Source organism: Micrasema longulum, unplaced genomic scaffold (genome assembly GCF_059751315.1).
Source record: "Micrasema longulum isolate JH-2025_06_02 unplaced genomic scaffold, ASM5975131v1 h1tg002675l, whole genome shotgun sequence".
In the NCBI taxonomy this organism is placed as follows: domain Eukaryota; kingdom Metazoa; phylum Arthropoda; class Insecta; order Trichoptera; family Brachycentridae; genus Micrasema; species Micrasema longulum.
In genome coordinates, this window is record NW_028279808.1 from 24925 (window position 1) to 40604 (window position 15680).

The following is a 15680-nucleotide window of genomic DNA, read 5'->3' on the forward strand; positions in this document are numbered from 1 at the left end:
AAGATTGGAGGCGTATCATAAACCTAGTACCTGAAGACAACGACACGACGCTTTTGCAGGCATTGAGCAAGATGAATGAAAATAAGATTTATCATAATTATTTGTGCAAGTAAGTAAGTAAGCCAAATGCAGCGTATTTTGATAATTTAAATTAGGGTGAAGTGATCAGTATTTCGGTTTAGTGCAGAGACAAATAAAAACTGCAGTTTCAACAATCTTTACGATAAAATTTTAACGTCCACCCTGCCAGGTATCGAACGCGGGATTTTCAGAATGGTAGGCAAATGCGCCAACCATTTCACAACGAGGCGGAATATCTGCACTTGATTTCTTTATTCAAGTTATTTATCTGAGAGCAGCAGTCTAAACCACCCGTCTAGGGACAATGTGCAATCCTAAGAACAATACGGTATCACGCATTGAAATTATATGAAACTTGACGTTAAATGTGATTGATATATTCAAATATGAAGAAAAAAACATAACCCACTCACTATTCGTACAAAAATGTTGCGAATCGACTGATAGGTATAATTAATTTATTTGAAATTGCCATTGATTCAATTGACTGTCTTGAATTATTATCCAAGCTCTCAATTACTATTCACAAGTTCTTCGAAATAACAGCTTTCTTCATATTCATCTTGTTCATTCTAATGAGGAAGTTGAGTGTTTTTTTTTTATTCTGTTATTTGTTAGTAGACTATCATGTCCATTTTAAAAAATATGTATCGTATCAGCGCTATGATATTTTATAGTTTTGAATTTCTGAATGTGTGACGTCTAAAGTTATTTTCCGTTTATTCTTTATCAGTTCTGCCGATTGGTCCGTTGATTTACCGTAAACCGTATATCTTTCACAACTCTCTTATCATTAGTTGATTCATAAAAACTAGCGACGTCCTTCAAAGTAGTTTGTTTTAATTAAATAATGTTATTCTAAAATTTAAAAAAAAATTGCCGAACAATTTAATGCTCAAAGTTTTACCGCGCGAAAGAAAACATTTTTATAACTAATTTCCCGTTGGGCAGAACTTACTCATTCGTTAAATTCATATTTATACCAAACTTTTACGAATTTAAATGTACGATCTACTAAAATCATAAAATAATACTCGCAAAGGTTTGCTTTCCACCTTATAAAGCTCAACCGAAATCAAGTGTGGGTTATCGCTAGAGCCCACTTCGCCCGAAGCACTGCAGATTGAACAAACACCTTGCTAGAATAAACCTTTCCGAAACTTCTAAAAATAGATTCTGCAGTACAGATGAGGAAACACATATACGCGTTATATGTGAATGTGGTGCCTTCTATCATAAAAGAAGCCGCATCCTCGGGGGACTACTGGTTAAACATGAGGACGTTAAAGAACTCGCCTCCCATCTAATAACTCTATACTTTACGGATCTGGGCTACCAAGTCTACCAGGGAGAGATTTAGTAAAATGAGAACCCTTAAAAACCTGGGCCTGGAAAGCGAAAACTATTCAAGGGGACCCGTTGCACCAAATCTTTACGTCAAGAGCTTGTAGAGCACTGACCCCACATTTGAGTATAAAAAAAATACTAAAACCTTAAAATCAAACCATCAAACACAGATTTTTTGCGAACAATCATAATAACATACAGTGTTACACGCTCTCACTTGCTATTTAATGATGTTCACGCTTATACATACCTGAACACTTACTCCCACACAAAAACACCTCCACACACCCTCTCATACAAATATACACAAACACCCCCTTTTGTTGTACCACAATTTAATATGCATGATTTTTATTTAGAAACTTTGCTGGTCTGTCTTTCAACCGTTTCTTTTTTTTGTTATAATATCATTGTTCACTGTTTGTTTCTGTAAAATAAATAAAAAAAATAACATGCGGCGTTTGTATTTCAAATAATTTGTCGTTTTTAATCTTTTGAATTTAGTTTACAGCTTATTTTATGTTTGAGAATATATTTAAACTATATGTGGAAACATGCTAATTGGTTTTTTAAATATTTTTAATGCTAATAATCAAAACTGTTACAAATGGTCACAATGAAAATAAAAATAACTGACAAAATATAAAACATTAAAGTACTGATATTTTTACTAAAGAAAATCACAGGTCGTGCTGGTTGATTAATTACGGTTATTGCGTTTCTACCCATGCGTTTAAAATCTTTCAATTTTCCTGTTAAAATTGCAAATGTCATAGGGGTAATCAACACATATCGTTGAACATCATAATTCCCAAGTTGATATCATATGGAACATACATATAACTGTGTATTCCATTTATCGCGCAGAGATTCACTCGTATTTCTGGCTTCCACCACCAGGGCGACGTTAATCAAACGTTATCGCGTTATCGGTATTTGGCGGTACTTGGGAGAACCGTTAATGCCGATTCGGTACAAGCAATAATAACTCTCGGAGATTAATGTGATTTGAACACAAGCGGAACGATGCAAGAATGAATAGACGGAAAATGGTATGCACCATTGTAGGTAACGTATTGGGATCATTAAAGTCGTTGCAAGTACACAAATGATCGAATGCCCTTGTTAAAAGTTTTTCTTAGCTAATTTTAGCTACTACAATCAATTTTTGCAAATCAATTTAGGTACCTACTAGGCGCGTTCCGTCCATAGATACTGTGGATGCGGCGCATCCCTTAAAAATTAATAAATAATTTGAATTTTACAAAAAAAAATTATAAATACTAAATAAAACCTTCAAATATGTATTCCTAAAATTCTCATTGAGAACGTTCGGGTGCACGCGATTTAAACAATATCTTCAGTATAAATACCTAGCTACATATGCGTATTTCCTATATCAGCGTACGTACTGAATATCTAGGTATCTTGTTTTAGATCGTATTTGATGTATACGCGGGATGCTGCTTGTCGAGTTGCGTCTAGTTCCCATAGCAATTGTCCAAATTTTCGCGCACGCGCTTTAGGTTCATAAGATTTTAGATTTTTCTTTCGATACTCAGAGAGATAAGAAGCATCCAACTTGTAAAATGCAAAGAAAAAACGACTCTAATAACGTTTATCATAAAGTTTGAAGTAGCGCATTATTGAAACTTGGCCCAAATTTAAGAACGATTGTCTCGGGTCTTGTTTTAGGTGTTTTGATGTTTATATTGTTAATCTCCTTTTCACACCTACGGGGACCGTCCTGGAAGACCATCGATGTTGATCTTTCAGCTTTGTTCAGTGGAATTAAGGGACGTGGAAATACGTTGGAGGAGGCAAGAACCCTGGCTAACAATGAGGTCTCCCGGAGGCATCTGGTGATGTCCACTTGCTCCACTTAGGAGTGGAAAAAGAAGAAGAAAAGAAGAAAATTTACAGCTTCACTTCTAGATGCGCCTGGGTTCCGTCAATGTATTGACTGTCCATTATTAATTATTATTACTCTGATAGACAACTTATATGGCGTATTAAAAAAAAAAGTATAAACCTACTTAAATAAGGAACATGATGGTTTTTTGTCAGCATCCTTACTGATAAAAGTCACCGCACGCGCCTGATAACTACTAGGACTGCCACTTTTCAAAAAGGGCAGACCCGGAGATTTCGGAAAGTTATCTATTTTTATTTAATAAAACAAACAATTTATTACTTGCCTTAAATTGAAGTATTTGAAATAATACAACTAAGAGTGTTGCTGGAAACAGCTCGATTAGATTGATAGATTTTATTTGTATGTGATATTTTAAGCAACGTTTCTTGTTCTCGTTTTATCAAAAACTTGAATACTTGAACTGATTTCTGTTGTAATATATTAATATTAACAGCTCCCCAGGGAGTTGAATCCAGTCCTTGTCTACAAAATTTTTGACAAACTCAAAATATTTTTGATTTATCCACCCGGTTTATGAAAAAGTATAGAAATTTAAAAAAAAAGATTTTCAGGCGTTGCCTAGTATGTAGGTGAAATAATTCAATTAGATGAATCTCACCAGCATAAATAAAAGTTTCACCTCTTTAAGTTCACAAACATCAACAGTTGAAATAATTTAAGGAATATAGATGTTCAAATATGAGCAGAATGGTGAATGCTACACAGTGTGTAAAGTGGGCACTTAAACCAGCCAATGAATGGTCATAAGCCCTGTAGATGCCTAGACTTCGATATTATCTTCTCTATATATTTTTTCATATTTGTTGTAATATGGTTATATTAACAGCTCCCTAGGAAGTTTAATCCAGTTCTTGTCTACAAAAATTTTGACAAACTCAAAATATTGTTAAAAATGATATTAAGTCATATTATAATATTTGATCTTTACAATTAACTCAAATGATAAGCAGTTTCGCTGGTTTGTCTATAAATTCCTTACTAGGGAAATAATGCATCCTTCAAAAGCTTAACTAATGAGGATTAAGAAAAAAAATCAATCATTTTTGTTAATTCTGGGAATATATTATAGCTTAATTTTAAGATAAATTTTCAAGTGTAATTTTAAATGTAAACTGAAGGTTTTGAAAAAAAGGAAGTGTTTAAGTACTAGTAATTTGTACCGTATTGCAGTTGGCAGTTAGCACATTTCTATTAATTTTTGTAGTATGTAGTGCTGGGAGCCATGTTGAGTTTATTTAAGCCCGTTGTATTTATTTATGATATTTGGGTGTCTGTGTATTTCAATTGCCTCTTTTATTGTTCGTGCACTGTAATTATTGAGTTTATGAAAAATTTTCGGCTCAAAGACAAAAAAATGTCCGGTGTCTATAAAGTGTTCCGCTATCGCGGATTTGTCAGGATGAAGATGGTTCCTTCAATGGTAGCCGAAACGTCAGAACAAATCCAACACACACGGTATCACCCAAAAAAGAAACATACTATTTTTATTTGTTTATTTGAATGCCCAGTAGATTTTTACATATTTTTTACATACAAAAATACAGTCAGTAATGTATTTTACAAAATATAAATTGATTGAAATTTAATTGTTATTAATTATATGCATAATATTTGAAATCATCTAAAATGATTTTTTTTTACTTAATGCAAACATTAGAAAATAAAATCAAATAAAGGACATGAAAAAAAGAAAAAAAAAATGTTTACATATTAGTTAAAAATATAATGGTATACATGAAATATATCGTCGTCAACGGGAAAATACCTCTTATGTGGTCGATTTTACGAAAATGAGTTAAATATGACATTGCGTAGATTTTCAACTGTTCTACCGATTGGAAAAACCTCCCATGCGTAGATAATACTGTTACTTAATTCAAAACCTTTATTTGTATCTCTTATGTGGTCTTTGAAAAAAAATCGTTTTCAAATACCTCCCATGTATTCCATGTATACATAGGAGCTTTTGATTTAGCAAACTTCTATGAATATTAGCATAGTGCGCGTTTTGAAAAAAACACATAGGAGATGTTTCATTGTTTCTTCCTGCTCATTCCTGCCTTTGGCGCCTTTTTTTGACAGTGTTGACAGATTGATTTACTCTCACCTAAAAACGTTTTAAAGCATATTTTTAGCATATTAGTGGTGCATTACAAACAACATAGAATACTATAGGAAAGAACTGATAATACTTTATGTAAGTACTATTATTTATTACGTAAATTATGAGGTTTTTTGTTTTCTTTACTACTCACATAGTATTGAGGTTATGTTGTTTAGTTTAAATAATGCGGAATATTATGCATTTAACTTTTCGGCAAGTTCATTCGAACCAAAGCTTTTAAAAATTGCTAATGCCTAATACTATTTGTTCAAAAACCAAATTTGATTGTGTAAACTTTTCTCAGATAATGACAAGTCGAGGAAGACGTATGATTGAAATGGTGAACGAAGAGAATAATAAAGCAACAAAAAATGCAACAGAAGTAGAAAATAATATTGGCGAGCATTCAACACTTCAGATGACATTATCATCTGAGGAATATTTTTCTTACATCCCGGATGAGTCCTTGAAGAAAATAATTTCAGAAGTATTACCATCCACCAATGATTACGAATCGCAGATTGCAAAGCGGACTGATGATGGTGTTTTTATCAATTTTATGAATATTGAAAATGAAATGGAAATTCAATTTTTGGATCAAGCAGAAGGGACCACAACTACAACTACAATTCAAGCAAGTTCTAATTTATCAGTAGATAAAACAGTGCACACTGAGGACCCTGTTATTAATCATGAAGTGGAGATTCAATTCTTAGACCAACAAGCAGGGATTGCAACTCGAGAAAGTTCTGATTTATTAATAGACAAAACATTGCGTGATAGAAAAGAAACTGGAAGACTTCTTCGAGCATCAGGAAGTCCATACGTGGGATATCGTAAAGTTAATCAAAAGGTGGTTAACGATTCGAAAAAACCAGCAAGACTTATGAAGAGTCGCTGTGGGCATAATTTGTTAGTAAAAAAAACTCAGAGGTCTTTCATGTGTGCCCAGATAACTGACTGCATTCGTCAAGGTCTGTTTGAACAATTTTGGGAATTAAAGACTTGGGCTGAAAAAAAGGTGTTTATCAGAGGATTTGTGCACACACGATCTATAAGAAAAAGACGAAATAAAAATGTGATTGAATCTAAAGTTTCACAAAAAGAACGAGGCCATGATATTTTATTACCAAAAGATGGGGGTGAAATGGTAAAGGTCTGTAGGAGGTTTTTATTGAATACCTTGTGCTTGGGAGAAGATACGTTCAAAAGATGGAATAAAAAAGAAAATATTATTGAACATGATTCAGCTGAACATAATACAACTGCACAATTACCGCCAAGAAAAAAAAGGAAAATTGAGACTTCCCAATCTGTAAATAATTGGCTGGATTTATTACCTAAGGTTCCTAGTCATTATTGCAGGAAATCATCCAAAAAAATGTATGTAGAACCGATATTTCGATCAAAGAAGCACATGCATGACGTATATTTGAAATGGTGCCTTGAAAAAGAATTATGCTCTGCTTCCTTGAGCGCATTTAAAGAAGTTCTCAAAAGCAAGAATATTGCTATTCACAGTCCAAGAAAAGATCAATGTGATACTTGTTGCAGCTTCAAACTGGGTCATATTTCAGAAGAGCTGTACAATGTGCATGTGATTAGGAAAGATCAGGCTCGCTTTGAAAAAAATAAAGCAAAAACTGATGCTCAAGTCAATAGTAAACATATTGTAGTGGCTATGGATCTTCAAAGCATTCTATTGTGCCCAAAGACATTACAATCTGCAATGTACTACAAAATGAAATTACAGGTTCACAATTTTTCAATATACAATTTGGCAAATCGTGATGTTAACCTTTATGTGTGGCACGAAGTAAATGGTGGTGTTACTGCAAATGAATTTACCACGTGTATAATTGATTTTATTTTGACTTGTGATGCAACATGTGAGAAAATTACATTAGTGTCAGATGGTTGCGGTTATCAAAACAAAAATAAAACCCTTGCTAGTGCCCTCAGTGATGTTGCTGTCAAAAAGAATTTGACCATCGAGCAACTTTACCTGACTAAGGGACATACAATGATGGAAGTAGATAGTGTCCATGCTACATTGGAGCACTTGTTTATCCCTCCAATAAACACGCCCTCAGATTACATCGCAATGATGCGAGCAGCGAGGCCTGAAAAGCCCTACACTGTGAAAGTAGCGAGCTATGATTTCTTTTTAAATTACGAGGGTAAAGAAACTAATTTTAAATCAATCAGACCTGGAAACCAAATAGGGGATTCAACAGTGGCTGAGTTGTGTAAACTAAAATACACCCCAGATGGAAATGTATTTTATAAAACTAAATTTACCGACGAATGGGCAATACTACCTCAGCGGCGTACTATTGAACATAATGTGCCATTGAACAACATTAAACCCCTCTATGATCAGCCCATTCCTATAACAGATTCTAAGTTTAAAGACTTACAATCCCTTAAAAGCGCAGTAGAAAAAGACAGTCATTCATTTTACGATAGCCTTCCTCACAAGCCAGACTCGAGAGTTAAACATAAAATTAAATCTAAAAATTAAGTAATAAGTTGATTACTTCTTACATACCTGCAAAGATTTATTATTAAAATTATTAATTATAAAGGGCAGGCAGCTGCAAGCTGACATAAAATGATTGTATTTTAACAATATTATTTTTATTTTGTTTTATTTACTTTAGTTTTTGTATGTACTTTTTTCTGAATAAATATTTTGATTTGATTTTTGAATTTTGAATTTTTAACTGGCAATTCAAGTATCCTATGTGGCTGATTGTTCATTTTGTACATCTCTTAACATCTGAAAAAATGCTCCCATGTATAGTTAAAAACCTCCTATGTGTCATTTCATGTCCAAAAAAACCTACCATGTGTTTAAAATCACAAAAAATGTTATTTGTACTTCAAATAAAAAGGTTTTTTTTCGTGAAAATACATTCTGACATTTAAAATTAAAAAGCGTATTTTTGGTGTTTTATAAAACAATTCGTAGCTCTCAGAAATCAGTTTTTAGTTGCTCCTGAACAATTACGTTTTTGACACACGGGAGGTATTTTCCCGTTGACGACGATATAAAACAGTGAAGAGAACAAAAGCGTATTTTTTCGGCTCATCAATTTTTAAGCAGAAAAAATAGAGATTAAAGAGCAAAGGTAAAATTAACATTTTTACTAATAATCCTACAGATTTCATAAATAAATATAAATGTGAATATTATTTAGGTGAGATTTTTTAATGCTTTTCGTTATAAATTTACGTAGAAAATGTTTACTTTCTATTTTTTTTCATTTCAGTAAGAAATTAATATACTTCGAAAAAAGATATTCATTTTTACAAAAAATCTTTATTCACATGTTTTCGTTCTGCGAAATCTAATGCAGCGTTTGTAAATCGCAAAGGTTTACTGACGATTCGTTGTCACCCTGATTTTTCCGCTACACTAAACAAATAAGGGTGGCTTACGAAAGGTTAGCTTACCTTAAGGTAAACATAAGTAACTTATTACGGAACGTTTGAAGTTAAACAAACCTTTTCCTTAAAAGTATGTTATGAAATATGTTTTGTTTTTCAGAGCTGAAAGAAATACGTAAGTAAAGTAATACAATAGAGTTGGAGAATATTTACGTCCTAAGGACTTATCCACGTGAGGTAATTATATTTATGGTAAAAATACTAGGCAATCGTTGAAACAAACAAAAGAACGTCACAAAATGCCTAACACTGTCTCAGTGGAAAGGAATGTCTGTTGATGTCTGTCAATAGTTTGGTTTCTCCCGAATGAGTTTTCTGTGGTTTCCTCTTTTAAAGCAAATGCGGAGATTTTATTCAACTAGGCAACAGCCAATTATCTTACAGAGCCTCACACATTAGTTTAAGTAGTGGAAACATACATTTTCTATTCCTTTTGCAATAAAAAATCCTTTAATGTAATAAACAATTAAAATGGACAAAACACATAGACGGACTCACTAAAGTAATGGCATCACTACATAGCCTCTTCTACAAAATTAAAGATTTTATACCAAGAAAGGAAAAAATTATGATGTACGAAGCCTATGTCAAAAGTAAATTGAGTTACATGATCGCCTTCTGGTGAACTGGTAACAAGACAGACATAACAAGAATACAAAGACAACAAAATAAAATTCTTAAACTAACATACAACCTACCCTACCTGACTGAACTGTACAAAAAAACACACCAGTTTGACATAAACTACTTGACTAAAATTGAGACCTTAAAAATTGTGCACAAAATAACACTGGGAAACATACAAGACGACGACATAATATTAGTCAAAAATGCTGACATACACAAATATAACACCAGACAACAACAACACTATCATATTGAAAAAGCAAAAACAAACACAGGACAGTCAAAAATACTACATAATGGACTTAAACACTACAACGACCTACCTTACTACTTCAAAACTTTTACTGGAGACAAATTTAAAATCAATCTGATAAAGCACATGATGACTGAACTAACTAGACTAGACGAGACATAAAATGACTTGACAATATTAAATTTCTAATGTAACCCTAACGGGTTTTTTAAAATTTTAAATAAATAAAAAAAAAAGGCAAAAAATTTGCTACTTCTTATGACAGAGCTTATGTCATTCGCTGGTTTTAGTAGCCACTTTACATACTTTGTAAAATTCACCATTCTACTTATCTTTGAACATAACATTTCTTCAACCATTCAAACTGTTGATTTTTGTGAAGTCAAACAGTTGAAACATTTATCGATGCGGGTAAAATTCGTCTGAATGAATTATTTCATTTACATGCTAAAACTAAGCAATGTTTGAGAATGTTTTTAAATCTTCATACTTCTTGTTATTTATGCAATGTCATGCATATAGAGATATTGTAAATGTATCTTTTTCGTATCTGTTGAGATAAAAAATTATAAAAAATCATACGAGTTGAAAGTTTACTACAACTTTGAAAAATATTTTTATAAAAAAACGTTATTTAGTAGATACGTGAGTTGATTACAGAGACACAGTTCATAGTGACCCAACCAAGAACGACCCGTGTCTGTAAACCTGCCTCGACTAGCTAGAAAATCCGTGTTGAGTCGGGGTAACAGTCCCAAATGAAAAGCTACGAAAATAGGATTTAAAGACTGAATTCTAATAATTTTTCAATTCGCTAATGCTTAGCACGATAAAAGACGTGCAAACAATTCGTCATTGTAACTATACTATACTAGCATCTACCCTCTAGGTCTAGGTTCCACCCTTCAGCAATCTGTAACTCGGCCCAATTACACCCGCGGCAATTATGCCCGCAATATTGCTCTCCTACACGAGTGATTAATGGATGGCTGAACAGGCATAATGCCTCACACCTGTATCGAGCTACGGGTTTACGCTATTGCTCCGCGATTGAGAGCTCTTACTTTTAATTAGTACGAGTACATGTAATTAAAATTAAAATCAACAAACTGTTAACAACAATATTATAATTCTTTTAAATATTTTATGAATAAAAAAGACACAACCCGTTAAACTTGTAGTGAGGCTTGTCAGAAGAATAGGAAGACAGTATTCTGAAGGAGTTTATGAAAAATACAGACCAATTGAAGTGGGAAAACATTTTTGAGAATAAAAATTTTACTATTTTTTTATTAAAAAGAAAACGTTTTTAAATAATTTAATAAGATATTCTCAAGAAGTTTTGGAAAAAATCATTAAGGGACATGCAGATAACAATATTTAGTTACAGACGTATTTATACTTTTAACCATAATAATATTTTACAACAGAGATGAAGAACATTTAAGAGAAGGTAATATAGAAGTCCAGGCATCTACAGGGCTTATGACCTGTCAATGGCTGGTTTAAGTGGCCACTTTACTCACTGTGTAACATTCACCATTCTGCCTATATTTGAACATCTATATTCCTTAAATTCTTTCATCTGTTGATGTTTGTGAAGTTAAAGAGCTGAAACCTTTATTTATGCGGGTGAGATTCATCTAATTGAATTATTTCACCTACGTACTAGGCAACGCCTGAAAATATTATTTTTTCAATTTCTATACTTCTTCATAGACCAGGTAATTTATCAACAATATTTTGAGTTTGTCCAAATTTTTGTAGACAAGGGATGAAAGAATTTAAGGAATATAGATGTTCAAATATAGGCAGAATGGTGAATGTTACACAGTGTGTAAAGTGGCTACTTAAACCAGCCATTGACAGGTCATAAGCCCTGTAGATGCCTGGACTTCTATATTACCTTCTCTTAAATGTTCTTCATCTCTGTTGTAAAATGTTAATATAAACAGCTCCCCAGGGAGTTGAATCCAGTCCTTGTCTACAAAAATTTGGACAAACTCAAAATATTGTTTAACTATAATATTATTTTAAAAAGTAAATTATAAAAATGGTATCAGCAACTTTGTCACAAAAAAAAAACAAAAGCATTTCAAAATTATTCTTTAAATTTTAAACTATAATGAGTGTGAAAAAGGTTTTCATTTACGTATAACTACACAATACGAGTTACAAAAGTATAAAAATGTTTCGAAAATTATAAATATACGTAATTAAAGCTAAAAAGTATGAAAAACGCATTAAAAATTATCTCGTAGTATAAGTTACATGTATACAAAAACTTGACAATCGCGATGGGAATTATCCCTTTCAGGAAGGGTTACCTTTATTTTTCTTCCTTCAGTCCGCCGGCGCTTAAAATTTTCTTGGGTTATCCCCGCAGTTTTTTTCAAGTCATGGTATATTGAATAAAAAAACATTAGTTATCAATATTGTTGATTTCCCTTCGCGCTGCTGCGGATATCCTAATCAGTCTTCTGAACACATCCTGTGGTCTTGTCTCTTTCCCCCTTTCTATGATTACCGAATAAAGCTTCGATCCGTGGCCCTGTTATAGGTCCTGCCAGATATACAGATCTGGTGGCTTCCAAACAGAATTTCAAGGCTTTTAAAAAGTTTTGTTATTATTTCGGCGAATAGATCATGTCCTTTTAGTTAAATCCCATTCAGTAAAGAATTCTCTTACCTCTTTTCTAAATCTAATGATGTGCATATTATATACTTCTGGGCTACTTTTATTCTGCACAAAGATGCTAAGGCTACCAGATTACAGAGAACTCTTTCGGGCAGTTTTTCTCGTCCAGCAACAAGCAAATTTTCCGTGGGCACCGCCAAGGAGTCCTCAGATGCGGTGTGCGGTATGTGGTGGGCAAACTGCATATCACTTTACAATTCCCATCTTAACTAGAGTAACATGACAAAAATACTTGATTTGTTAGCTTCATTTGTTTCGGTGTAGATTTATTCGATAATATTTAGGAATCAGTGTTTCTATAAATTGGATGAGATTCATTTCTAAATTATGCTTTTATAAAGAAGCTTGTGTAACTTCGAAACAGGTTAGTTGAAAAAAGAAAAATAAGTGGTTAAAAACAAAGTTGTTTTATATTTGATTTAATCAAATACCATTTAATGAACTAGAGTAATTAAACTACGAATGTACATACAGTCTCAATATTACTTCCTAAACTTAATCAATAAGAACTAAGTTCGTTTAGCGAATTCCGTTTCAATAAACACATCTAATTCAAACATTGTTCAGTCGTATAGATAAACATCATTTTCGATAATCTAAACACGAATATATTAATTTTAAGTAGGCAGCTAAACTTATTCCCAGCAATAACCCATCGTATTAGAATTGAGATATGCTGTAAGCTGACTTTCCAATGTATTTCATATGGGAGCAAGATCATTGGACTGACGAAATATTATTTCACATCGATAAGCAAGAGACATAATAATTAATGTCGTAGATTTAACATTTTGTAATTGGTAAATCCAGGTAGCCGATATTTAACAAAACAATGCAAGAAAATATAATGCGTAAATTACAGAGATAAGTGAAGCAAATAAACAGCTGTGATTATTGGATAATTATTGTAAATATGTATTTGATGTACTAAATAAAAAAATTTTGAAATAATATTTATTTCATCAACAGTATTTTATTTATTTATTTATATACACGGCACGCAGTGCCTTTTACCTTACATAGATACATATTTAAAAGAATATATACACTTCAATAGAATGTGAAAAATGTAAAAATCAAATTGAAAAGTATTATGTTACATTAATACTAAAACAAAGTAATTTCGTGTAAAGAACATATTTGGAAATAAAAAATAAATAAACAATGTGTGCAGATAAAATTTTAAAAGTAATTTTTTTTAAATATTTTTTCTTTTAGAGGTACAAAATATAAGTATATTAAATACAATAAAATTATTTAATGTCTCAAAAACATTCTCAATTTTAAGTTTATTATTTTTTTTGTAGACAAAAACTAGATTAGTTATAAATATTATATTACAACAAAGACAAAGAACATTTTTAGAACAGACAAAATAATGAGAATTTTTAAATTTCGCGGGTTTGGAGAGTCCAATTGTCAACTTTTTAACTATTTTGGTATATATGCCCCTAAAGTATGTTGAAATTTTTAGCTGTATCCATTATTTACTTTGTCTGTGGCAGTCGCGAAAGTTAGACGTGTTTTTAATAGCTCGGCTCTTTATTTTCGTTTGTTAAAAAAAATGGATCAAAGAATTTGTATAAAATTTTGAGTAAAAAATAAAATAAAGTGGAATAAAGTATGTGAAATGTTAACAGAGACCTATGGTGAGTCTGCTATGAGTAAAACAAGAGTTTACGAGTAGTATTGACGTTTTCAAGATGGCCGCGTAGACGTTGAAGATGACGAACGGCCCGGACGCCCCAGCACATCAACAACCAATGAAAACGCGAAAGAAGCGAATGAAATGGTTATGAACGATCGTCGATTGATATAAAAGTTGCTGATGATGTAGGCATATCGATAGGCTTATGCCATGAAATTTTTTCGAATGTTTTGAGTATCAAACCGCGTAGCAGCAAAATTAGTTCCAAGATTATTGAATTTTGAATAAAAACAGTGGCATATGAAACATGCTCAAGTGATACTAATTGAAGTCAACAACGATTCAGAATTTCTGAAACGTCTTATGAAAAGTGAAGAAACATGGGTTTACGGTCATGACGTCGAAACTAAGGCTCAATCTGGATCGCCAAGACGAAAATTGCCGAGCACGACGAGCATATTTTTGCAATCTGTTGTAATATGTTTCTGCAATCTGTTGTAATATGTTAATATAAACAGCTCCCCAGGGAGTTAAATCCAGTTCTTGTCTACAAAAATCAACAAAAATCGACAAACTCAAAATATTGCAGATAAATCCACCCGGTCCATGAAGAAGTATAGAAATTGAAAAAATAACATTTTCAGGCGTTGCCTAGTATGTAGGTGAAATAATTCAATTATATGAATCTCACCCACATAAATAAAGGTTTCAGCTCTTTAACTTCACAAACATCAACAGATGAAAGAATTGAAGGATATAAGATGTTTAAATATGGGCAGAATAGTGAATGTTACACAGTGTGTAAAGTGGCCACTTAAACCAGCCATTTGCAGGTCATAAGCCCTGTAGATACCTAGACTTCTATATTACCTTCTCTTAAATGTTTTTCATCTCTGTTGTAATATGTTAATATAAACAGCTCCCCAGAAGTTGAATCCAGTCCTTGTCTGCAAAAATTTGGACAAACTCAAAATATTGCAGATAAATCCACCTGGTCCATGAAGAAGTATAGAAATTGAAAAAATAACATTTTCAGGCGTTGCCTAGTATGTAGGTGAAATAATTCAATTAGATGAATCTCACCCGCATAAATAAAGGTTTCAGCTCTTTAACTTCACAAACATCAACACATGAAAGAATTGAAGGATATTAGATGTTTAAATATGGGCAGAATGGTGAATGTTACACAGTGTGTAAAGTGGCCACTTAAACCAGCCATTGGCAGGTCATAAGCCCTGTAGATGCCTAGACTTCTATATTACCTTCTCTTAAATGTTCTATATCTCTGTTGTAATATGTTATTCTTAATTTTATGCGGACATCATTTAAATTAAGAAATGTTTTTTTTTATTTCTTCGAACATCACAAAAATAAACACTAAGTTTGTCCACGTTATACAAGTTGTATAATGCTTAGCAAAATACCCGATCTTCACAGGCCGTAGTTATAAATCGTTATTATTCCTAAATATATATAACAAAATGCATAGTGAATAAATATGTAAAAACTAAAAAAATACTACATGTGCATAGT